The sequence below is a fragment of the Microtus pennsylvanicus genome, chromosome X (genome assembly GCF_037038515.1).
Source record: "Microtus pennsylvanicus isolate mMicPen1 chromosome X, mMicPen1.hap1, whole genome shotgun sequence".
NCBI lineage: Eukaryota > Metazoa > Chordata > Mammalia > Rodentia > Cricetidae > Microtus > Microtus pennsylvanicus.
The window spans coordinates 59,005,842-59,029,880 of record NC_134601.1 but is presented as its reverse complement, the minus strand read 5'-3'; the positions used below and the strand labels follow the sequence as shown (position 1 = coordinate 59,029,880).

The window sequence follows — 24,039 nt, the reverse complement described above, 5'->3', positions numbered from 1 at the left end:
TATATGTTGAGCATCTAGTTGTTCTTGTACCAGCTGTTCTAAAGCCTGCAACTTTTCCTCAGCTAGAGGCCATTGCTTAACCCATATTGGTATCTCAATTAATCATTTTAAAGGTAGGGCTGTTGCTACCTCTGAAGGTTTATCAATTGCTTTGTGTTCTCATACAGCCAGAACCGCTGGTGTTCATCATCTGTAATATCTTTTTATATCTTCATCAGAAACATAAGGTTTGGGGGCTGCAGGAATGTTAATCTGGGTATGCAATTGCTACAATAGATCACAACCCCACAAATTCACTGCAATATTGGCTATATATGGCCTCCTTAGTCTTCCTACTTGCCCTTCTGGCCCTGTGCATTCAAGCCATCTCATGCTTTGTTTTACCTGAGATAGGGTTCCAATTCTGAGGAACATCTACCTCTTGGAGAGGCCAACTTGGATGCTAAGATTGTGGAGTAATGATACTTACATCCTTACCTGTGTCTACAAGCCTTCAATAAAAACACCATTTATACAAACCCTTAGCTTTGGTCTTTGATCATTTATAGAAGTCTGCCAAAATACATGTTTCCATATTTATCACCCTGCACAAAACTCAAGTCCAAATGGATTAAAGACCTCAATATAAATCTGACTACACTGAACCTGATAGAAGGGAAAGTGGGAATTAGACTGCAACACATGAGCACAGGAGATCACCTCCTATGTATAACCCTAGTAGCACAGACAACAAGAGCAACAGTGAAATAATGGAACCTCCTGAAACTGAGAAGCTTCTGTAAAGCAAAGGACACTGACAATATGACAAAAAGGCATCCTACTGAATGGGAGAAGATCTTCACCAACCCCATATTAGACGAAGGTCTGATCTCCAAAATACATAACGAACTCAATAAACTGGACGTGAAAATTCTAATTGACCCCGTTAAAAAAATGGGGTACTGAACTGAAAAGAGAATTCCCAGCAGATGAAGTTCAAATGGCCAAAAGTCACTTAAGGTCATGTTCAACCTCCCTATCGATCAGGGAAATGCAAATCAAAACAACATTGAGATATCATCTTACACCTGTCAAAATGGCTAAAATTCAAAAACAACAATGGTAGCCTATGCTGGAGAGGATGTAGAGCAACAGGAATACTCATCCATTGCTGGTGTGAATGCAAACTTGTGCAACCACTTTGGAAATCAGTGTGGTAGTTTCTCAGGAAATTGGGAATCAATCTACCAGAGGATCCAGCAATACCATTTTGGGGAATATACCCCAGAGATGCCCAATCATACTACAAAAGCATTTGTTCAACTATGTTCATAGCAGAATTACTTGTAATTGCCAGAACATGGAAACAACCTAGATGCCCCTCAATGGAAGAATGGATAAAGTAAGTGTCAAATTTATACAAAGTATGACTCAGTGGTAAAAAAAATAATGACATTTTGAATTTTGCATGCAAATAGAAGGAAATAGAAAATACTATCCTGAGTTAGATAACCCAGACACAAAAAGATAAATATGATATGTACTCACTCATTAGTGGACTCTAGCCATAATCAAAGGACATTAAGCCTATAATTCACAAGCCTAGAGAAGCCAAATAACAATGTGAACCCAAAGAAAAACATATATAGATCCTCCTGGAAATTGGAAGCAAACAAGATTGCTGGGCAAAATTTGGAAGCATGGGGGTAGGGGTAAGGGTGGGATTGGGGGAAGGGGAGAGGGGGAGAGAGAAGGGAAAAGGGAAAGACTGGAGAGTGCTTGGGGGAGTAAAAGGGTGGAGATGGAGGAAGGACAGATATAGGAGCAGGAAAGAAGATATCTAAATTAAGGGAGCCATTTTAGGGTTGGCAAGAGACTTGGCTCTAGAGGGGATCCCAGGTGTCCACAGGCATGTCCCCAGCTAAGTCCTTGGGCAGCAGAGTAGAGGGTGCCTAAACTGGCCTTGCCGCACTATCACACTGATGATTATCTTGAATATTACCATAGAGTCTTGGTCCAATGACAGATGGAAATAGAGACAAAGTCCCTCATCAGAGCAACGGACTGAGCTCCCAAGGTCCAGTTGAAGAGCAGAAAGAGGAAGAAGATGAGCAAGGAATTCTGGTCCACCCACTGAGACAGTGCGCCTGTTCTAATGGGAGCTTACCAAATCCAGCTGGACTGGGACTGAATGCGCATGCAATCAAACCGGACTCTCTATGGTTGAAAATGGTGGCTGACTGAGAAGCCATTGATAAAGGCACTGGGACTTGTTTCTATTGCACGCACTGGCTTATTGGGACCCTAGTCTATTTGGATGCAAAGCTTCCTAGGCCTGGATGGGGGGGGGGCTTGGACTTCCCACAGGGCAGGGTAACCTGCCTTCTCTTTAGGAGGGAAGGGGGAGGGGGGAGGGTGAGTGGGGAAGCGGGAAGAGAATGGGAGGAGGGGAGAAATGTAAATTTTTGAATGAAAAAATAAATAAAAAATAAAACACAGCCTGGCCCATTATATCTAGCCTCTTATTGGCTTATTCTCACATTTTGATTCAACCAATTTCTAATAATCTCTATGTTACCATGAGGTCATGGCTTACCAGGAAAGATTCAGCATGTCCGATCTGGCAGCTGGCTCCATGACGGCTATCTCTGCCTGCCTTCTTTCTCCCAGCATTCTGTTCTGTCTATTCCACCCACCTAAGGGCTGCCCTATCAAAAAGCCAAGGCAACTTCTTTATTCAACCAATGAAATCAACACAAATACAGCAGGACCTCCTACACCACAATATTAGGTTTCAGGGTACAGGACTGAAAAAGAAGTGGAGATAGTGGAGATACCTGTGTCTCATTTTTTACTTAAATGGAATTGTTTCAAGTTTTTCTCCATTTAGGATTTTAACTATGAACTTCTCATATACAACCTTATTTTTATGTTCAGGTATGATCCTTCTAGTCCTACATTTCTGAGAGTTTTTACCATGAAGGCATATTAGATTTTGTGAAAGGTTTTCTATATCTATTAAGATAATCATGTAATTTGTATCTTGAAGTCCATGAGATTATGTTTATTGTTTTATTTACATATTCTGACATAATGCTATCAAAGCATACAGAAAAACAATTGCATTGCCAAACCAGAAGTTGGACTTTATTTTGAAATGATGATTAATTGCATGTGTACTATATTTCCACTATTCTTTTGTCAATTGTAGAACATGCAGGTGGTTTCAATTTCTTAAACATTGTAAACAGAGCAGCAATGAGCAAGTATCTGTAGGTATGGATGTCGTGCCATTTGGGTATATGCCAAGGTGTTGAATGAACGGCGGGCCGTTTCCCACAACGTGGCTCCCAGCCATGGGCTAGCTTTACCCAAAATAATTACACAGAAACTGTATTCTTTTAAACACTGCTTGGTCCATTAGCTCTAGCCTCTTATTGGCTAATTCTCCCATCTTGATTAACCCATTTCTAATAATCTCTGTAGCACCACGACATGCTGGCTTACCGGGAAGGGTCTTAACCTGCATCCATCTTGGAGAGGAGAGCTATAGCATCTGCCTCACTTCCCTTCTTCCCAGCATTCTGTTCAGTCTACTCCGCCTATTTAAATTCTGCCCTATCAGGCCAAGCAGTTTCTTTATTAATTAACCAATGAAAGCAACATATAGAGAGAAGACCCACCTACATCATTTCCCCTTTTTCTATTAAAAAAAGAAAGGCTTTAACTTTAACATATAAAATTACATATAAAAAACACTTATCAAGCAAGAATTACAGTTACAATATTTATGTCTATTTTATATTTTATCATAACTAAGGAAAACTATAACTATCCATTCCAAGGAGTGGTATAGCTAGGTAATCTGATTGATTTAGTTTTAGTTTTTTGAGACTCTCCACACTGATTTCGAGAGTGGCTTCACCATTCTGTAATCCCAGCAACAGTGAGTGGGTGTTCTCTTTACTCAACAACCCCTCCATTGATCTTTGCCATTCTATCTGTGTTTAGATGGATGACATATCAAAGCTGTTTTAATTGGTTTTTCCATAATTACTGGGGACAATGAACATTTTGAGTTATTTTTAGACATTTGTTTTTGTCATTTCAGATGTCACTGTTAAGATCCCAGGCCCACTTTTTTTTATTTTTGTGATTATAATATAATTACAACATTCATTCCTTCTGTTTCCTCCTTCCACATCTCTCATATCCCCTCTTGACTCACCTTCAAGTTCATAGCCCAATTTTCAAATGTGTCATTTGTGTCTTTTGTTGTTTTTATAAGTTCAAAACATATTATAGATATTAATCATCTGTACAAAGAATAACTGACAGAGAATTTTTCACATTACTTGAGCTTCCTCGTCACCTGGTGGACTTACTGCCCAGAAGCCAAAATGTTTTCATGATGTTCTATTCAGCATTAGTATTAGGGCAAAGAGAGTACTATTCAAAAAGACATTTCTATTGTTGGTTATTCATCAGGGAAAACTGCTCAGACATGGGTTTAAGCCAATAGAAAGTCTTTACTATCAAGCTGGCAACTAATGAGTGTTCAGGATCACAGTGTAACCGTGAATCATTCTCAGGGTGAACATTGAAGCCCAAAAACCATGTCCAGTGTTGACATACTTCAATTAACAAAAATAATCAGTCAGAAGCAGAACTACAGAAGTAAAAATGGAAGATTAGTACATTTATAGACTTTATTAGATCTATGGACTTTAATAGATAAGTTTTTTGTTTTTGTGAAGAAGGATGCTTAAAAGAAATCCCATAGTAGCTCAGAATTGAAAAATCAATGGCTATTTATTCAGGGGTAGACTCACAAATCAGAATCCCCTGCTTGAGTGGATATCAGAAACTGAATCCAACAACCAGAACAGAGGGGCCAGAAAAGAGAGTGGATGCATGCTCTACATCAGTGTATATAGTATAAGAGGACATACCCTGATGGCCAGGTAACCACTGGCTGTAAGACTTCCTATAGCACCCCCCTCTTCTGTTTAAATAACACAGTTCTAAGCCTAATACAAAATTATATACAATAAGAAAAAATATATTCGATAATTAGGCTATCCTAATGAGTTTAAGTCTTGTATAATAATTGGCCAAGTCATGAGAGGAAGGTAACTACAATTATCAGGTACTCAAACCCAATGAAAAATCCAAGAATGGAAATAATATTACTTGAGTAAGCAGGAAGTGCAATCAAGCAACTTCCAAAAATGTGCAACAAATGACAGAGACAACTGGCTACTTGGGCAATCACCCAAAGTCTCATTTGCAACACTGAAGCAACCAACATTGGCTAAAGCCTAGAAAAACTGACATACCATTTCAGAGGCAGGAAACTTTTCAAAACCATCTTATCCTGTCTTGGCAAGATCTGACAGTCCTGCTTATCCATTTCCAGATATCATGAATCTTGTCAGTGGTTGAGAGATGGGCATTTCTTTGTCCAAAGTCCAGTTTTGCCAAGAAAAAAACAAGCTCCAAGTGGAGTGTCTTCATGCAATTATCCCTCATTACTGGAAGGAGGCATTGCCTTGGGGCTTCTAGAGTATTCATGGGATTCAGGGGTGGGTCCCCATGTACTCCCCCCAAATAATGAATGTGTTAGCCATCCTTTCCTTTCTTCTTTTCTTCATCTTCCCTCTCTTTATCCTTGTTCTCTTTCCTTCTTCCATGCTTACATCCTCAGTATGTTCTGCGTACTTCATTGTCCCTCCTTCCCTGTCTTTCTATTTATTTTACCTTGGTACTTTTGCTATTCTTTCAGGAATGCTGCAGGTAGCATTCAGTTCCCTGTATACATAAACAAAGGGTTCAGCATGACAATCAAGTTGCCAGCAGAAATGAAGTGTTTGTAGAATAACTGAAGAATGGGGATGTGAGGGTGGGATTTTTGTGGGGACTGGTTTATGCAGAGGAATGGAGGTATGGAGTGGGGAGAGGTGGAGGAATCTTAGTTTTCTCAGCCAAGTCAGTTGATAGAAGTCAGACACAGGCAGAAGATAATGTCTGAACTGGGGATATTTATGACAACTGGACAGCCAATAAAGCCATCTGTGAGCTAGGAAATTCAATTAGGAAAATGGCTCCATGAGATCCAGCATTAGGCAAGCCTGTAGGTATTTTCATCATTAGTGATTGATGGGAGATGGCCCTGCCCATTGAGGGGGGGGGGGCTTCCCTGGGCTGGTAGTCTTGGGTTCTATAGGAAAGCAGGCTGAGCTCATGTGGAGCAGGCCACTAAGCAGCACTCCGCCATGGCCTCTGCATCAACTCCTGCCTCCAGGTTCCTGTCTTGGTTTCCTCCAATGAACAGTGATGTGGAAAAGAAAGCCAGAAGAAAACTTCCCTCCCCAGTTGGCTTTTTGCCTTGGTGTTTCCTCACAGTAACGATAACCTTAACTAAGATAGTGTCATACCTTACTTAGGGTCAGAGTAGTGACAAGCACAGTCCAACAAGGAAAGGAGATGTGAAGTAAAACTGGTACCCATGGACTGGTTTCACTACCAAGGCCTCATTGGCTAATCCTGTCAGTTGAAAAATGGACTTCTATGCAGGTAAGCATGCTCACATTATTATCCTCTGTTCTGAGGAGTGCCAGAGAACACCCAGGTTCAAGTTCAAATTTGGCTTCCACACAATGTGATGACTGTTGTAAGTGCAAGCTGGTCTGTACAACCAGAGGAATTATTGGTCAAGAAAAGCCCAACTTTTCCCTTTAGTAGAAATGAGGCTGTATTGTCCTAAACTTATGAGTAAACTGTAGTGTGCTTTTGTATATTACTCTGCACATTCTCAGTGTGTCCCCTGCTGAGGATGGACGGCCATAGAACAGTAGTTCTTAATCTGAGTCATGAACCTTTGCTGATAGAAAGACTCTTTTAATTGGGTCAACTAAGACCATTGAAAAACATAGATACTTACATTATGATGCATGACAGTAGCAGAATTAGAATTATGGAGTAATAACAAAAATCATATTCTAGTTGGGAGTCACCACAACATAAGGAACACTGTTAGAGGGGTGCAACATTAGAACTATTCAGAAACACTACCACAGAGTGTCCAGAAACCACAGCAAAAAATCCCACCTAAGTAAGGGTGGAAGAAAGTACCAAGCTCAAAAGTCGGGAGGCCAGTTGGTCGGAAGTATAAGCCCTTAGAGACTCAGCACTCAGCAGATGCACAAGTAAGCGCATCTGGAATGTAGTGCTCAGATCACAGAGTGGCATCATGTCCCTTCAAAGGTCTGTGTCATTGTTTTTGATGTAGTGCACAAAACCTTCCACTTTAAAGTGTGTGGAAGGTACCAGGCCCAGCCCAAAGGTGTGGGTGGCCTTAGGCCAGTAGAAACTTGTAGCAAGCCAGGCACAAGGGGTCTCGATTGTTATGGAAAGGGCTCTTTGACTTAGGAGATGGCAGTGATGTAGTGCATGAAAACACTAGCAGATTTGTCTCTAGTAGAAAAAGAACGGTCTTTCTTCCTTTGGGCCATTCAGAACTTCTCCACAGTAATGAAATGTCTACTGTAACGTCAGTCCTTAAGGAAAAGCAAGCTTCTGGTTGGGCTGTGAAAAGTCCATCCCTAGGGAAAATGGTAATTCCCTGGAAATCCAGAGGAGACCATACTTCAATTAGACTTGTCGTATGAATGATATTGTTAGAGATGGATTGTGTGTGTGTGTGTGTATATGTGTGTGTGTGTGTGTGTGTGTGGTGTGTATGTATGTGCATGTGTGTGTTTAACTCAGAGTCTCATTCTATCTCTAGTCTTAGGCCCTGTGTGGGTAGGTGTTGTCTGTTTTGTGCCAAAGGCTCACATTCTTCTCTATTCCATCCACTTTTCTGTCAGGAGCATCCTGTGTAGGTGTTGGGGGGGAAGGTCAGCTAACAATGAACGTGAAGCCTAGGGAACTCGTGGTTTTCCAGAACGTGTACAAACATGGGAATCCTGGACACATATTGGTTACCCTTAACCCCTAGAGTCAAGATAGTAGCTGAGGCTCCTGCACACATGTGCCAGTTAGCGTTTTCTCCTGGGCTCTGAGGGATAAAGGCTATATTCTGCCCTGAGTTCAGTGTCTGTCCAAAGTTTTGTTTCTGTGTCTTCTCATGACTCCTGCATCTAGTGGTGGTTTTCCAGTTTCATTTTCCTTATGGAGCTTATACCTTCAGGGTGTGACATACCCTGGGTTGAAGTGACTGAATATTGTGGAGTGAGGACCCTGGTCTGTGACATCCTCTCACCTGCTGTGGTTTAGATTGACTCTAAAGCCTACTTTAGGACAAACTTGTCCACCCTTGTCCTTTAGAGGAAAATTATCTCTTTTTTTTCCCCTCAGAGATGGCAGATAAAAAAAGCTGAAAGGAGGAAAGACAACTAAGCATACTTGGTACAATACTGCCATCATGCGGAACTGCTTTCGCGTTCCTGCCAACATCTCAAGGTACATTTTCTTTTCAGGTCTTGGGATGGCAGAATGCATGGGGACTCCAGACTGAGCAGTTGAAGGAGTCTCTAGCTAACATTCCAGCATCAGGAAAATTAAGGATTTAGGTCATTTGTGGGATACTCCCAGCTATCCCGTAAGGTTTGTCATGCTGCAGAGTAAAAACCAGAGCGACACAGGAAGTGCGGGTTTAGGTTTCCTGGGGCAGCCATTTTTGTCAGTGTTGGTAGGAGCTCTATTAGGACTCAGTGCCTTGGAGCACATATGTGGAAAATGTACTTGTTACTCCATTATATCCACATACCAACTTCAAGGAGCAGGTAAAGTGTCCCTGACTTCATGACCTTTTTTTTCCTGAACTGTAATCTATATCTACCCCTCATTTCCTGGAATAAAAAACAGCCATTGGGATTCCGACCTCTGTTCATGGCCTTGTAGATCCACAGAAATTTTACAGTGGTTTACATAAATATCAGTCCTTCTTTCGTTTCTTCATACCCTTCTTTCTCACTCAGCCTGTCCTTCCTCCATCCCTTTCTTCTTACCCATTCCATCCCCCTACCCATGCTCACATTCTCATTCCATCTCTCTGCTTCATTTTCTGTGCATCCAGTATATTTCTGGTGTGAACAACATGTTAGTGTGTGTGTTTGTGTGTTTGTGTGTGTGTGTATGTGTGTGTGTGTGTGTGTGTGTGTGTGTGTGTGTGTGTGTGTAACACTGCATTCCTTCTCTTCCCCACATGGACTTTATCATTTCCATGTATTCATATCCCAAAAAGAAAACAAGATGAAGGGGTAAGTTTCTTTTGAGTTTGTCTAAAATGTAATACCAAGCAAGGGACTGCTTGAGGAAAGGCTGCTGGTGTACTGCTGTGGGAGTAGCATCCTGGCAGGAGCCAAGAGGACACTGTTTGTTGTAATGTGTCCTGGTGTCCTTAAGTCTATGTAACTATATCAGCAGCTGTCCAGTGTAGGAATGGAGGGTTACAGACATGGGTACATGGCTGCATGCACATGGCAAAGAAAGGTCCATGTGCAAGACAAACTCTGTCCTTTGGATAAAGGAAATTGTGGCAAAAATTTTGTCTGTCAGTGGCTGTGTGTGGTAGAAAGAACTATTGATTACAGACAAAGAGATCATAATGTTTTCTGGGCAGACCCCAATAGGTGATCTGGGGCAACAGACCAGGACTTGACAGACTGGTAAATGCTGGATCAACTAATAGTTTCTTGACATTTTCTAGTCCCTAATGAGGGTTCTTGGGAAACAAATTTTCTATCCGAGCCTCAGGGGTCTCAACACAAAAACTCTTGTGATCTTGGAGGTGGATGATTTGGATGTCCATTTGGATGGACAGCCAAGGTCCTAGAGTGAACAGGTTAGGGTCTCTAGACAAGAAGACAAAAGAGTTTAGGTGACATTTAATTTTTTACTCCAACTCCAGTCCATGGCACAGGAATTGGGATCCTCAACATGGAAGCTAGCTGTGTGCTTTCCATCCTCGGTACAGCCTGGCCTCTCATTCTGCTGGATATAGATCTGTTGCTGGTCCTATGGCACGTGCGCATGTGTGTGTGTGTGTGTGTGTGTGTGTGTAGGTGATGTCTCCCTTGTGCAAACTGCCCACTTCCCTCTGTCCTATGTGCTCTCCCAGTCAGGAGTCTGGTATGTGAGTGTGAGCAGAGGGTCGGGCAACCTTGAAGTAGAAACTGGCTCGTGGAATGGCTATCCAATGTTTGCACACCCACAAGAGGACTGGGCACTCTATGGGTTACCCTAAGACCCATCTTCAACATTCCCCCTGAGTGCCATGGACATGTGGATCAGTTAACTTGTTCCTGGTAGGATATAGGGGGTTGTGATCAGGCTAATGTCTAGTTTCTGCCTAAGATTTTCTTTCTGTGCCATCTGCTGACTCATGCTTCTGATTTGAGGATTCCCAATTCAGTTTTTCTGTATGATCCTTAGTTCTTGAGAGCATGTCCTGTCCTTGTGTTGGAGTGGGGTCTGTGACTTCCCATACAATATCCATACAGGAAGATTCTAAGGCTTCAAGGCCCATCTCTGGCTAAAAGAGTCCAAGATTTACAACTTATTTGACTTTTTTTTTTTAATCAGAGAAGGGCGGAGGGAGATACCCAGGAAACCTGTTACCTTGACCATGTTGGTGCAATACTGCCCTCAAGCAGTGCTGTATTTCTTTACTGTTTCCACCAACACCTCAGTGTTCTTTCTCTCAAAAATTGAGGGGAGGAATTGAGTAAAGAATTTATCAAGGAACCTGTTCCAAAGAGTAAAGTAACACGGGCTTCAGTTAGCCCACTCCAGCTAACTGGTGACCACCTCACCATTGCCAGAGGCTTGCTGTACTGCAGAGCAACACCATAGCTACACAGGAAATACAGGCTTGGATTTTCTGTGGCAGCCATGTTTGTCATGGTGGGGAGGGGCTCTCTACCCAGGAGTCATCAGCCATAGTGCAGATGTGTGTACAAAGCATCCAGGATCAGAGACAGGTTGAGCACCAGTGAGTTCATGTTCCCCTTCTTAATTATTTTTTTGTACTTCACCTGTCCTCAAGTCCTGGAATAGACACTGCCCTTGGGATCCTGGACTCTGTTCATGGACTTGGAGGTCTCCAGAAATATCACCAAGAGTTTAGCTATTTCTCAGTCAGTCCTTCGTTCATTTCTTCATTCCCTTCTTTCTCCCTCAATCCATCGTCATTGCATCCCTTTCTTCTTTCCTATGATCCTTTTCCACTTCCTCCATTGCTGCTGACATCCCCAGTCTGCTCTCTGCTTAGTGTTCAGTTGATCCCTTGTGTCTTTCCTACATTTTCACTTCCTTTTTGTTTCCTTTAAAATCTCCTGTCATTGAGGAGGGCTTCAGATACAGCTCAGTGACATATACCTCTCTGCCCAGTGTTAAACATCAATATCAGGTCCCCAGTACAACTCAAGGTATGGGGAATAAACTCAAGTATGGATTTCAGGCATTCTTGGGTGCATTGCAGGTGGGCATCTTTGTTCTGTGAGCCAAGTGAATTGAGTAGAAAGGAGAAGTCAGAGTCCTTCCTTAGTATGGAACTAAGTCAATAATGAAGGTAGATGTGAGAGAGGAGAGCTGTTGATTATACTGGTTTAAATACCAGTGTCCCCTTTGCCAGGCCCAGTGGCTCCAGGATGATTTTATGAGCAGGTAGCAGCTTTTGGAGGACACAAACCATAAGACAATAATGGTTGCTAGACAAGAACAAAGTAAAGGCTTGGAGCCCCAGCTCAGGGCCTGATAGGCAGCTAACAGGTGTAAATGAGTGCAGTGTCTTCTTATGTCATTGTGTGTTTCCCAAATCAGGATTCTGGGGAGCCTCCAGTGTCAACAGAGAATGAGAATGCCTCTAAGCTATAATGTCCTGAGAGCTGTAGAAGATGGCTGACACTCTCCACTTGAAATCAGACTGGGTCTAGGGATGCAGCTTGGGTCCTTTGGACCAAATCCTCCAAAGGGTTTAAGCGGGAGCTGACCTCTGTGCTCTGACTCTTGGTCATGGAGTTATGGACTGGGGTTCTCACAAAGGAGACCTCCCATAAGATTTGAGTCCTCTGCCTTCCCTGAATCCTCCTTCAGTTAGACAACAAGCCATTGCTGGCCCTAGGACAGTTGGGTGAATGTCTCTCTCATGTCAATTGTCCACATCATCTGTCCTCTGCATACCTTCTGTTATCAGGCTGGAAGGCTATACAATATTGACACTCACCTGGGTACCTAGACACTAAATGTGACACTGTTGTCGCCCAGTCAGCTGAGGGCCCTGTGCATGTGTGCCAGTTAGAGTGTTCCTATAAGGCTCTGAGGGACAGGGTCAGGTTTAGCATGAAGACTAGTTTCTGCCCAAGATTTTACTTTTGGGGCTTCTTGACTCTTGCATCCTCATGATGGAGCTTGCAATTTATTTTCCCTGTATTGGCCTTATGCCCTAAGTGTGTGACTTGCTAAGAGTTCTCCTGTGCCAATGAGTTCAAGTGTACTTCCCACTTTCTCTTCTATAAGGTTCAATGTGGCTGGCTTTATGTTGAGGTCTTTGATCCATTTGGACTTGAGTTTTGTGCATGGTGATAGATATGGGTCTATTTTCATTCTTCTACATGTTGATATCCAGTTATGCCAGCATCATTTGTTAAATACGCTTTCTTTTTTCCATTTGATATTTTTTGCTTCTTTGTCAAAATCAGGTGTTCAAAGGGGTGTGGATAATATCTGGGTCTTCTATTTGGTTGTATTGTTCCTCCTGTCTGTTCTTATGCCAATACCAGGCTCTTTTCAGTACTGTAGCTCTGTAGTAGAGTTTGAAGTCAGGGATTGTGATGCCTCCAGAGGTGATTGTCTGCCTATGGCATGGTAGCTGGGACCTTTTGCTGAAAAGTATGTTCCGGAAGTAATTGTGAGTGTTCTCAGGTCAGTAAGAAGTCAGCCATAGTGAGTTCAATCGCCATCACAAAAAAAAAAAAACAACAACAACAAAAAAAAAAAAGAACATAGAAAATGTTCCTTAAGTGCGCCTTCAACTGGATCTTAGTAAAGATGGAGCTTCCAAACCCAGGCAGTGCTGTCTCAACAAGAAAGGGGTAGAGTCATTTTCAACTGAGCATTACCGACAGTCTCAATAATGAGATAGTGGGCCTCTGGGGGTTCAGTCCTGGACACTCTATAGGTGAGACTTGATGCCCAGTGTCAAAGGGACTGTGCTCATGTAACAGAGTGAGTCTGGCAGGACGAATGGTGCTGTATTTAGCCCTGGGACAGCTTTTGCTGAATATTTTTTCCCTCTGGCTTCTCCCAACTCTTGTATCTAGTGAAGGGGGTCCCTATTCAGTTTTCCTGTTTGGCTCTTATGCCCTGAGGCTAGGCCCTGTTTTTTTTGTGGAGGAGTGTCTCAGTACAAAGGTTTATTGGGTCTGAGACCTTCCAGGCCAGATCCATAAACTAAAAATCCAAACCCATCTCTGGCTATAAGGAGCCAAATTATAGCCAAGATATTTTGGAGTTTAGTGTCTTGTTGACTCTTTTCAGTATTTTTTTCCTCAGAGAAGGGCAGAGGGAGTGAATGTGAATGAAAGGTATCATTTACATTACTAGTGCTATACTGCTATCTAGCGGAACTACTTTGCTGTTCCCAAAATCAACCCAAAGTGCTCTTTTTCTGTATGTCTGAAAACCAGTATGTGAGGAATGTTGGGGCTTCTGGTCCAAATACTGAATTAACAGGGGTTCTAAATAGCTTGCTAGTTCTGGGGTAAGCTAGGGTTTGATGCCTAGGGTGGGATTCAATCAGTGCCAGCCTCCAAGGCAGCATGGATTTCAAAGTAGTAAAGCCCAGAATACGGGTTTTGCAATCTTGTGGCAGCCATATTTGCCACAGTGCTGAGGAATACTCCACCCTGGGATGCAGATAGGTAAGTAACTTGCTTGTTAAGATACAGAATCTAGCCAGGTGGTGGTGGCACACGTCTTTAATCCCAGCACTTCAGATGCGAAGGCTGGTGGATCTCTGTGAGTTCGAGGCCAGCCTGGTCTACAAGAGTTAGTTTCCGGACAGGCTCCAAAGGTACAGAAAGACCATGTCTCAAAAAACAAAAACAAAAACAAAATACAGAATCTATCCAATTTTTAGTCACGTACCTGAACAAATACTTCATTTCCTGGAATCAGCCACTGCCCAGGGGTCTGGTCTCTCTGCTTTAGGGTCCCCAGAAAATCAACCTAGAGGTCATAAATTTGTCAGTCCTTCTTTCCTGTTTTCATCCTTCTGTCCATCCACTTTCCCTTAATCCCTTCTTTCTCTCCATCTTTTGTCACTTCCTCCCTTGCTTTCATGCTTAGATCCTCAGTCTGTTGCCTAGGTTTCATTTTCTTCTTCTGGCTTTCTGCATTCCTATCTTTTGGATTTCTTCTTATTCCCTTTGTACATTTCCTGCCCTTCAGGAGTTCGGAAGGACCTGCCTTAAACCTGTGAGCCAAAAAATTAACAACAAAATCGGGTTCCCTGGAACAATGTAAGGGTATGGGAAATAAATGCAAAAGTGGGATACAGGGAGGACATTATTCCACCATGAAGCTATACCTTCAAAACAGGTGGGAAATTGGCCCAGGGGAGACAACCATCCTAATTTGTCTGATGACTTGCAATAGTATCATACCTGGAAGTAGACTCCATGGTGCACAGAGGAGAAAGGGCACACAGGAAGTTGCCATTATGAGTTGCACATCCCTAGCCATGACCAGGAATCAAAGTGGAGAGGACAGTTGCCAGTCAAACCCTTTGGTTTTCCTGTCCAGAGACCCCAGCTAACATCGCGTTTTGGCTGGTGGCATACTCAACCTCGGGTGAAAGAAGAGGCTCCCTGGAACCATGATCTGAAGATAAGAAAATATCAAAATAAAACCTTTATTTCATCTCAGCTTCAACTCGCCTACCAGCTCCTTTGAAGCAGCCCCAATTCATTTCCTTGGGCTTGCCCAGCAAAAATTATGATCTCACTGTGTGGAAACAATAGTTCCCTGTACCTGAGGCATCGATACCTGTGGTGGGATTTTGTTTGTGCTCTAATAAATAAAGCTTGTCTAAAATCAGAGGGTAGAGCTAGGATCTTGTTAGCCATAGAGGTCTGGACGTCTGTACAGACAGACAGGAAGTAATATTGCTGGGAACAGAGAAGAATATAAGGTGGATGGAGACAAGGCTTCAGCCCCCCTTTCTGTCAAATGAGTTAGCAAGGTAAGAGTTGGCTTTGGTTTGCTCCTTTGTTTTTCTGATCTTTCAGCATATACCCCTACATCTGACTTTGGATTTTTATTATTAAAACCAATTAGAAATTATAGAACAGATACCCAATCAAGATATCTGTTATTATTTCATTTCTCCAAAGGACACAAAGTCCCTCTAGGACTTGAAACTTTATGATGTGCATTCCATCCCATTTCTAAAGAACTGTACAAAAATAAAGGAAGGATTTCTGATGAAAGTCCCCAGTCCTTTTGGTTCCTGCTAAGATGCCGGCACCATAACAAACCTAGGGGCAAATTCAAAAGAAACTCATGACTTGCCTTCATCTTTAGACCCAGAGCACACACAGTACAGAGGGGCATCCAGGGACAAAGTGAGTATAGGTATCAAGTAAAAGAAGGTGTTTTATTACCTGCCCCTGTGTAGGCATGCACGTGTGCATGTGTGCGTGTATGTGTGTGTTTGTGCATGTGTGTGTGTGTGTGTGTGTAGATGGAGCTCACTGCATTCCTGAAGTGATGAAGGAAGGTCATTGGTTAAATAAAAAGAAACTGCTTGGCCCTCATTGGTTAGAAGATAGGTGGGAGGAATAAACAGAACAGAATGCTGGGAGGAAGAGGAAGTGAGCTCAGACTCCACAGCTCTCTTCTCGGGAGCAGACGCCTCAGAGAGACACCATGCTCCCAGCTCCCAGGCAGATGCATGCAATGAGGCTCCGACCCAGGATGGATATATGCTAGAATCTTCCCGGTAAGCGCACCTAGGGGCGCTACACAGATGATTAGAAATGGGCTAAATTAATATGTGAGAATTAGCCTAGAAGAGGCTAGATAGAAATGGGCCAAGCAGTGATTAAATGAATATAGTTTGTGTGTTGTTATTTTGGGAATAAGATAGTCAGTCAGCCAGGGTGCTGGGGACACAGCCCCGCTGCTCCAATTACTACTACACTGAAGAATTATCACTTCACCTAGCATGTGTTCTTCACTACCCAACAAGAAGCCTTCTTGTCTTAAGGGCTGAATTTGTACAGCACAACGTCGTCATTGTTGAAACTTTGTGGATTACCCAAAGGAAAAGGCTAGCTCTCACTTCTTCCTCCAGAGTAATCTGCCCTTGCTTTCAATGTGTCCATCTGTATGATCTCCCAGATGCGGGTTACAACATGATTTATAGAAACCCAGAGACAGACAATGGGGTTCAAGCTGAAGATCAGAGAAGCAAAGCAGACAAACCACCAGAGAGACCTTCTACCTCTACCAGATCTTCAGAGGTAAAGGGTGAGATTCTGTCTCCACGAAAACTCAGACTCCACACTCCAGTGAGTTCCTTTCTCTTCCCCTTTATAGTCCTCTCTCAAACCAGCCATATCACTTCTGTCTCCACCTCCCTAGTTCTGACATTAAAGGCATGGGACTCCCAAACACTGGGATTCAAGTTGTAAGTCAATCTATAGATTCAATGCATTCCCCATCAAAATCCCAACACAGTTCTTCATAGACCTTAAAAGAACAATACTCAACTTAATATGGAAAAACAAGAAACCCAGGATAGCCAAAACAATCCTGTAAAATAAAGGAACTGCCAGAGACATTACCATCCCTGACATCAAGCTCTATTACAGAGCTACAGTAATGAAAACAGCTTGGTATTGGCATAAAAACTGTGATGTGGACGAATGGAATCAAATTGAAGATCCAGATATTAATTCACACATTTATGAACACCCGATTTTTGACAAAAAGCAAAAAAGATACAATGGAAAAAAGAAAACATCTTCAACAAATGGTGCTGACATAACTGGATGTAAATCTGTACAAGAATGAAAATGGATCCATATCTGTCACCATGCACAAAACTCAAGTCCAAATGGATTAAAGATCTCAATATAAATCTGACCACACTAAACCTGATAGAGAAGAAAGTGAGAAGTACCTTCAATGCTTGGGCACAGGAAACCATTTCCTAAATATAACCCCAGTAGCATAGACAATAAGAGCATTAATAAGTAAATGGGACCTCCTGAAACTGAGAAGCTTCTGTAAAGCAAAGCAAACAGTCAATAAGACAAAAAGGCAGCCTACTGAATGGGAAAAAAATCTTCACCAATCCCACATCAGACAAAGGATTGATTGATCTCCAAAATATATAAAGAACTCAAAAAGTTAGACATTAAAATTCTAAGTAACCCAATTAAAAAGTGGTGTACTGAACTAAACAGAATTCTTGACAGAAGAATTTCAAATGGCCAAAAAATACTTAAGGACATGTTCTTCTTCCTTAGATATTAGGGAAATGCAAATCAAAACAACTTTGAGATACCACCTTACACTTGTCAGAAAGGCTAAGATCAAAAACACTAATGATAGCTTATGCTGGAGAGGTTGTGGAGCAAGGGGAACACTCACCCATTGCTGGTGGGAATACAAACTTTTGCAACCACTTTGGAAATCAGTGTGGTCGTTTCACAGAAAACTGGGAATCAACCTACCTTAGAATCCAGCAATTCCACTCTTGGGAATATACCCAAAAGATGTTCATTCACACTAAAAGAGCATTTGTTCAAGTAGGTTCATGGCAGCATTATTTGTAATAGCCAAAACCTAGAAACAACCTAGATGCCCCTCAACTGAAGAATGGATAAAAGAAGTGTGACACATCTACACATGAGAGTACTACTCAGAAGTAAAAAATAATGACATCTTGAATTTTGCATGCAAATGGATTGAATTAGAAAACATTATCTTGAGTGAGGTATCACAGTCCCCAAGAAATGAATATGGTATGTACTCACTCATAAGTGGATACTAGTCATAAACAAAGGGCAACGAGCCTATAGTTCAGGATCCTAGAGAAACTAAGTAATAAGTTGAACCCAAAAAAAGCATGTATAGACCCACCTGGAAATTGGAATCAGACAAAAATTTGGGAGCAGGGGGGCATGGGGTAAAAGGAAGGGGGGAAGGAAGTTTGAGGAGAACTTGAGGGAATGGGATATTTGAGATGGAGGAAGGACAGATATAAAAGGAAGGAAAGAGATACCTTAGTTGAGGGAGACATTATGGAGTTAGCAAGAAACCTGGCTCTAGAAAAATGCCCTAAACCCCACAGAGATGTCCCCAGCTAAGACCCTAAGCAATAGAGGAGAGGGTGTCTGACCTGACCTTACCCTCTAATCAGACTGATGATTATCTTAAATGTCACCATAGAACTTTCATCCAACAACAGATGGGGAACAGAGGCAATGACCCACACTGGAGCAATGGACTGAGCTTCCAAGATACAGTTGAAAAGTGGAAGGAGAGTATGAGTAAGGAACTCAAGACCATGAGGGAGTCATCCACTGACACAGTTTGCTTGAGTTAATGGTATCTCACCAACTCCAACTGGACTGGGAGTGAATGAGCATGCGAACAACAAAGCCCCTCTGAAGAGGGTTGACAGTTGGGGCAGACTGAGGAGCCACTGATAGTGACACTGGGATGTGTCTTTACTGCATATACCAGCTTCATGGGATCCTATTCTCTTTGGATGTAAACCTTGCTCAACCTAGATGTAGTAGGGAGGACCTTGGACTTTCCACAGGGTGGGGTGCATGGCACTCCCTTAGGGTTGGAGGGATGGTGTGGGAGGGTCTGAGGAGGAAGAGGGAGGGGACTGGGAGGAGGGGAAGGAGTGGGAATTTGCATTGGAAATTTTTAAGTAATAAAAAAATAAAGGCATGAGTCACAAGCACCATGATCTCTTTTTGGATTGATTTTGTGCAAGCCTAGGGTGGCATTGAACAGAGATCTGTCTGCCTCTGTTTCCTGAGTCCTGGGTTTAAAGGCATGAGCTGCCACTGCCTGGCCTCTATGACTAACTAGTGGTTTAACTCTGAACTCTTATTATTATTTCTTTATTGAAATACAAATAAAACACTACCTTTCCCCCTTTTGTATAAATAAAAAGAGAAAGCTATAACTAATATAAGAAAAGCTAAATATAATAAGTATAATAACTATATACAATATATACAGGCCATAAGTACATCAGCAAGGTCTAGTCCATTTTCATTTCAGAGAAATTACTCCATTATCTATCCTATCTTGGTGAGTCCAAATCTTGTACCTAAAATACTTTATGTCATAACTTGCATTACCATCCAAAACTATTATTTCATATCTCTCAACCTTATACACTTTAGAACTTTTCAGGGAAATTCTTTTCTGTGTCTGATAAATAACGAAAACTATCTAGTCTTCAAATTTCTCAAAGACCCAAGAAGTAAATAATATGAACTGAGTAAGCAGGAAGTATGAGCAAGCAACTTCCAAAAATATGAGAAATGACAAAAACAGCTTGTATAGTTTGGACAACATACTATCAGCAGTTGAGGGAAGGGCATTTTCTTACCCAGTGGCTTATTTTGGCCCCAAAGAAAGTAAACTTCATGTGGAGTTTCTTCAGTGCCTATTATCTTCTCTGAAGTAGTTTGGGACTGCCAGAAGCAGACATGTCTCATTGTCATAAAAAAGAGCCTCTGTTATTAAAATATCTTAAATGCCATATTCTGTAGATCTCTAAATTGTTTGAAAATGACTTGAGTATTTAAAATATATCTGTTTCATTTTGAAAATGTACCTAAAATGTCTACAAGTTCTATTGTAATAGGTGACTAATTATTAACCTGCATTTCTTTATTATCCTAAAGAGTAAGTAAATATAACTTTCAATTACAAGAAATTTGTATTATATTGTAAAATAAACTGTATAGATACAATATCTTGAACAAGCTTAAAAACATGTAGGGCATGTTTTATCAAAATTAGGATCAAATTTGTATCCATGTACAAAATTTTTACACAATATGCAAAAGTTCAATCCAATGTAAAACATGTAAAACTAGTAGTTGCTTTTTAAAAGTAATTTCAATAATCTATCATTTTATCTTATCAAATCTCTATTCTCCCTTTTTCTTTTCAGAGTAGATTTAATAATCTACCCTTTTATGCTATCATATCTGTATCCTCCCTTTTCTCTTTTCCAAACAAGAACTCTGTATCTTATCTCCTTTCTTCAACTTTCTTCCTGACTGTAACCAATAACAAGTTGTAACTGAGGCCCCTAAACAATGACAAATATTCATAACCCATTCATTGAATGACCAAAAACAACCCACTCTACTACTTGGGAGTGGGCGTTGTCTTCTTAAATTTACTTCCTGCTATCTTGGGGTAACAGCATCTTGAGGGAAGCCTGAAAAGAAAAACTTGGGTTAATAGTCTAGTCCTGAGAAAGGTAGCTGTATTATTTGTTGTCCAGATTCTGCATAATGGGAAAGTGCAGGGCTTGTCTCAAGTCCTAGCTAGAGTAATCTGTGAGGCTAGAATATCTCGGTTAGTCACTTCAAAATTGTTCTGAGCAGTTTATAGTCCAAAGATGACGTTTAGGTGGTGTTTTTCAGCTTTATGGTCGTGTTATGGTCCTGAAGGAATCATTGTGGGGCACTATCCTCCTTTTGGAGACTTCAAAGGCATGCTCATGGTTCACAGCAGAAAACTAATACAGACTCAAACATGAAATCATGCACAGATAGATAAAAGAAGCCCTTTTCTAGAGTTAGTTAGTACTCTATATGACCATTAATAGCATGACAAAACCTTTAAAATACTACATATTCATCTTATAAATTATAAATTTTGAGATAATATTTTGGCTGTTAGAAAAGCTATCAAATATTCAAAATAAAACTATAAGATTATGACATTAGTGGCAATAAAATAGTCCTTAAATTTTTATTTTTCTTCGGTCCCATGTCCGGTGGCTCTTCTGACATGAGACAGAGATATTGGATTTTCCTTTCACAAGCATGCTGGCTTTAGAGAAGGAGAGAGCCACAATGTAAGTTCAAAGGCAGCTTTAATCTGTAAGTGGACTGGGACTACAAAAAGACCATTTGCATTATATGTCTGTGGAGGATGACAGAAAGAAATGTTTGCAAAGATTTCTGAAATTTTATGCTGTTGGAAATATGATATACCAATATGCCAATATACCCTTTTTCTTGGGACATTTTTCTGGATGATTTGTCCTTTTCTTCCTATGTCTCATTTATCCAGTGGTTTTCAGATTCCTTAGCTGGATGCCTTTATTCTCCTAAAACGATAGACACAAAACCGTTCCCAAACCCTAATATTTTTTTGAGTGTGTGGGATTATCTTTGGAAAGTTACAGCTGTTCAAATGAAAAGCATTTGTTGGTTTTATATGTTAGTTTAGATTAAATGTCCATGCTGCTTGATGAACAATCATTTCTTCTACTTAAGAGATTTCTTTTGTTCAAACTGAGTCTTTTTCAATTTTGATGGCATTGATAGCTTTTCTTCTCCTGTGGAAACAAAAACAAAACCCCTTCACTACCATAACACATATACTGGCTTCCATACTGAGGTCATAACATTTTTAAAGTATATTGACTGATTTAGTTCCCTAGTTATTCTACAATTCAATGTCTCTCCAGAGTTGTTGTTTCTTTCTCATTAGTATTTAGAAAATTTAAAGTTAATAAAGCATCATGCAATCTATTTCTGGGTGTCTTTATTATTCCTTTCTGTTTATTTAGCATATCCTTTAGAGTTTTATTCTGTTTTTTTTTATAACTGAGTACCCTGTAGAATTGTGTGGCATACCTGTAATATGCTTTTTTTTTCTTAATAAGAGAAAACTGTCATTTTCTTAGAGACATATGCTGGAGCGTTGTCTCTCTTTATTTGTATGGGTATACACATGATGGCCATAACTTCTAGCAAATGTATGATAACCAAATCAGCATTTTCTGAGCTAAAATCCGTTGCCTATTTAAAATTCAAGTAACTATCAATGTTGTGGTGTACATATTCTCTTTTTGGAGACTTCAAAGGTCACTGTGAGGTATGCCCATGGGTCACTGTAGAGAACAAACAGAGACTCAAACCTGAAATCATGTACAGATTAGAATTAGTACTCTATAGGACCATTAATACCATGACAAAACTTTAAAATACATATATATTTATCTTATAAATTTTGACATAATATTTTGTTTTAAGAAAAGCTCTTAAAAAGTCAATATATATAAAATCAAGGGATTATGGAATTAGTGGTAATAATTTTTTTTATCTTCTGTCCCATATCAGGCGGCTCTTCTGGCATGAGACAGAGATTTTGGATTGTACTCTAACGAGCGTGCTAGGCTTTAGAAAGGGGAGAGATTCACAACCCAACTCCAAAGACATCTTTAATCTTTAACTGGACTGGGAGTCCCAAAAGACCATTTGCATTGGTTGTAGAGAACAACAAAAGGAAATATTTGGGAAGATCTATGAAATTTTATGCTGTTGGAAATGTGATAAACCAATAGGCCAATTTACTCTTTTTCTTGGGACATATTTTTTCTGGATGATTTGTCCTTTTCCTTCTGATGTCTCATTTGTTTAGTGGTCTTCAGATTCACTAGGTGGATGCCTTTATTCTCCTGAAAAAACAGAAAACCCTTTCCCAATCCTAATTTTAGAGTGGTTCTCTTTTGGCAAGTTATATCTGATCAAATAAAAAGCATTTGTTATTCTTATAGTTCAGTTGAAATCAAATGGCCATGGTGCTTGATGAGCAATCCTCTCCTCTAATCAAGAGATCTCTCTTTGTCAAATAGAATATTTATCAATTTTGATGGTATCCAGAGATTTTCTTCTACTGTGAAAACGAAAGAAACTACTTCTCCAACATAACACATATCCTTATTTCCATTTTGAGGTCAAAACATCTTTAAAATATAAAAGCTGATTTAATTCCATAGTTTTTCTATTATACAATGTCTCTCATCAGCTTACATTCTTTTCTCATTAACATATATAAAATTAAAAATTATTGAAGTATGACCTGATGATACTCTGGATTTCCTCAGTGTCTGTTGTTATGTCCCCATTTTCATTTGTATTTTGTTAATTTGGACATTCCCTCTCTACCTTTTTATTAGTTTTAGTAAAGGTTAATTTATCTTTTTAATTTTCTCAAAGAACCAACTCTTTGTCTCATTGAATTTTGTATTGTTTTCTTTGTTTTTGTTTTGTTAATTTCAGCCTTCAATTTGATTATTGCCTGTCATCTAGTCCTTTAGGGTGAGTTTGCTTCTTTTTGTTCTAGAGCTTTAGGTGTTCTGTTAAGTCACTAGTGTGAGATTTCTCCATGTTCTTTACGTAGGCATTTAGTGCTATGAACTCTTCTCTTAGCACATGTTTCATAGTGTCCCATATGTTTAGGCATGTTGTACTTTGATTTTTATTGAATTCAAAGGACTGAAAAAGGTCTTCTGAATGGGAATGACATTTGTGTGTCTTGGGCAGTTTGTGGGGCCATTATTAGTGGAACACTTGATAGCAGAATAAGATTTATCCCTAGTGCATAATCTAGCATTTTGAAGGCCATTCCCTATGGAGTGATACCTCAAGTGATAAGTGATATGACAGATTTTGGTGACTCTCCATGGGAGGCCTCACCCTCTCTGAGGAGTGAATTAGACATTGGAGGAGTGGGGGGAAGGGGGGAAGAGGAAGCGGTGATTACTATTTAAATATATAATTGTTTAATAAAATAAAATAACATATAATAAAGAAATTCAAAGTTAATAAAGCATTGTGCAACCTATTTCTTGGGACTTTATTAACACTTTCTGTTTATTTAGCATATCCTTTAGAGTTTGATTTGATTTTTCTATAACTGTCAGACCTGTAGGATGGTGTAGTATACCTGTAATTTGCTTTATAACAAAATAAGCAAAGAACT

General features: G+C 40.5%; 1 protein-coding gene across 8 annotated transcripts in view; it reads right to left on the bottom strand.

The window, feature by feature from the left end:
• The window catches only part of LOC142840680 (E3 ubiquitin-protein ligase RLIM-like), a 142,103-nt gene that overhangs the window by 78,035 nt on the left and 40,029 nt on the right, over nt 1-24,039 (bottom strand). For 2 of the 8 annotated variants that reach the window (XR_012908953.1, XR_012908952.1), the window contains 3 exons: nt 14,652-14,868; nt 14,134-14,214; nt 5,546-13,060 (listed from right to left, as the gene is read on the bottom strand). The exons of 5 other annotated variants lie outside the window; for them this stretch is intronic. The gene's annotated coding sequence lies outside the window, so the exon portion shown is untranslated. Of the gene's footprint in view, nt 1-5,545; nt 13,061-14,133; nt 14,215-14,651; nt 14,869-19,959; nt 21,608-24,039 lie in introns of those variants that run through there. One more of the 8 variants, XR_012908951.1, reaches the window with a different exon arrangement.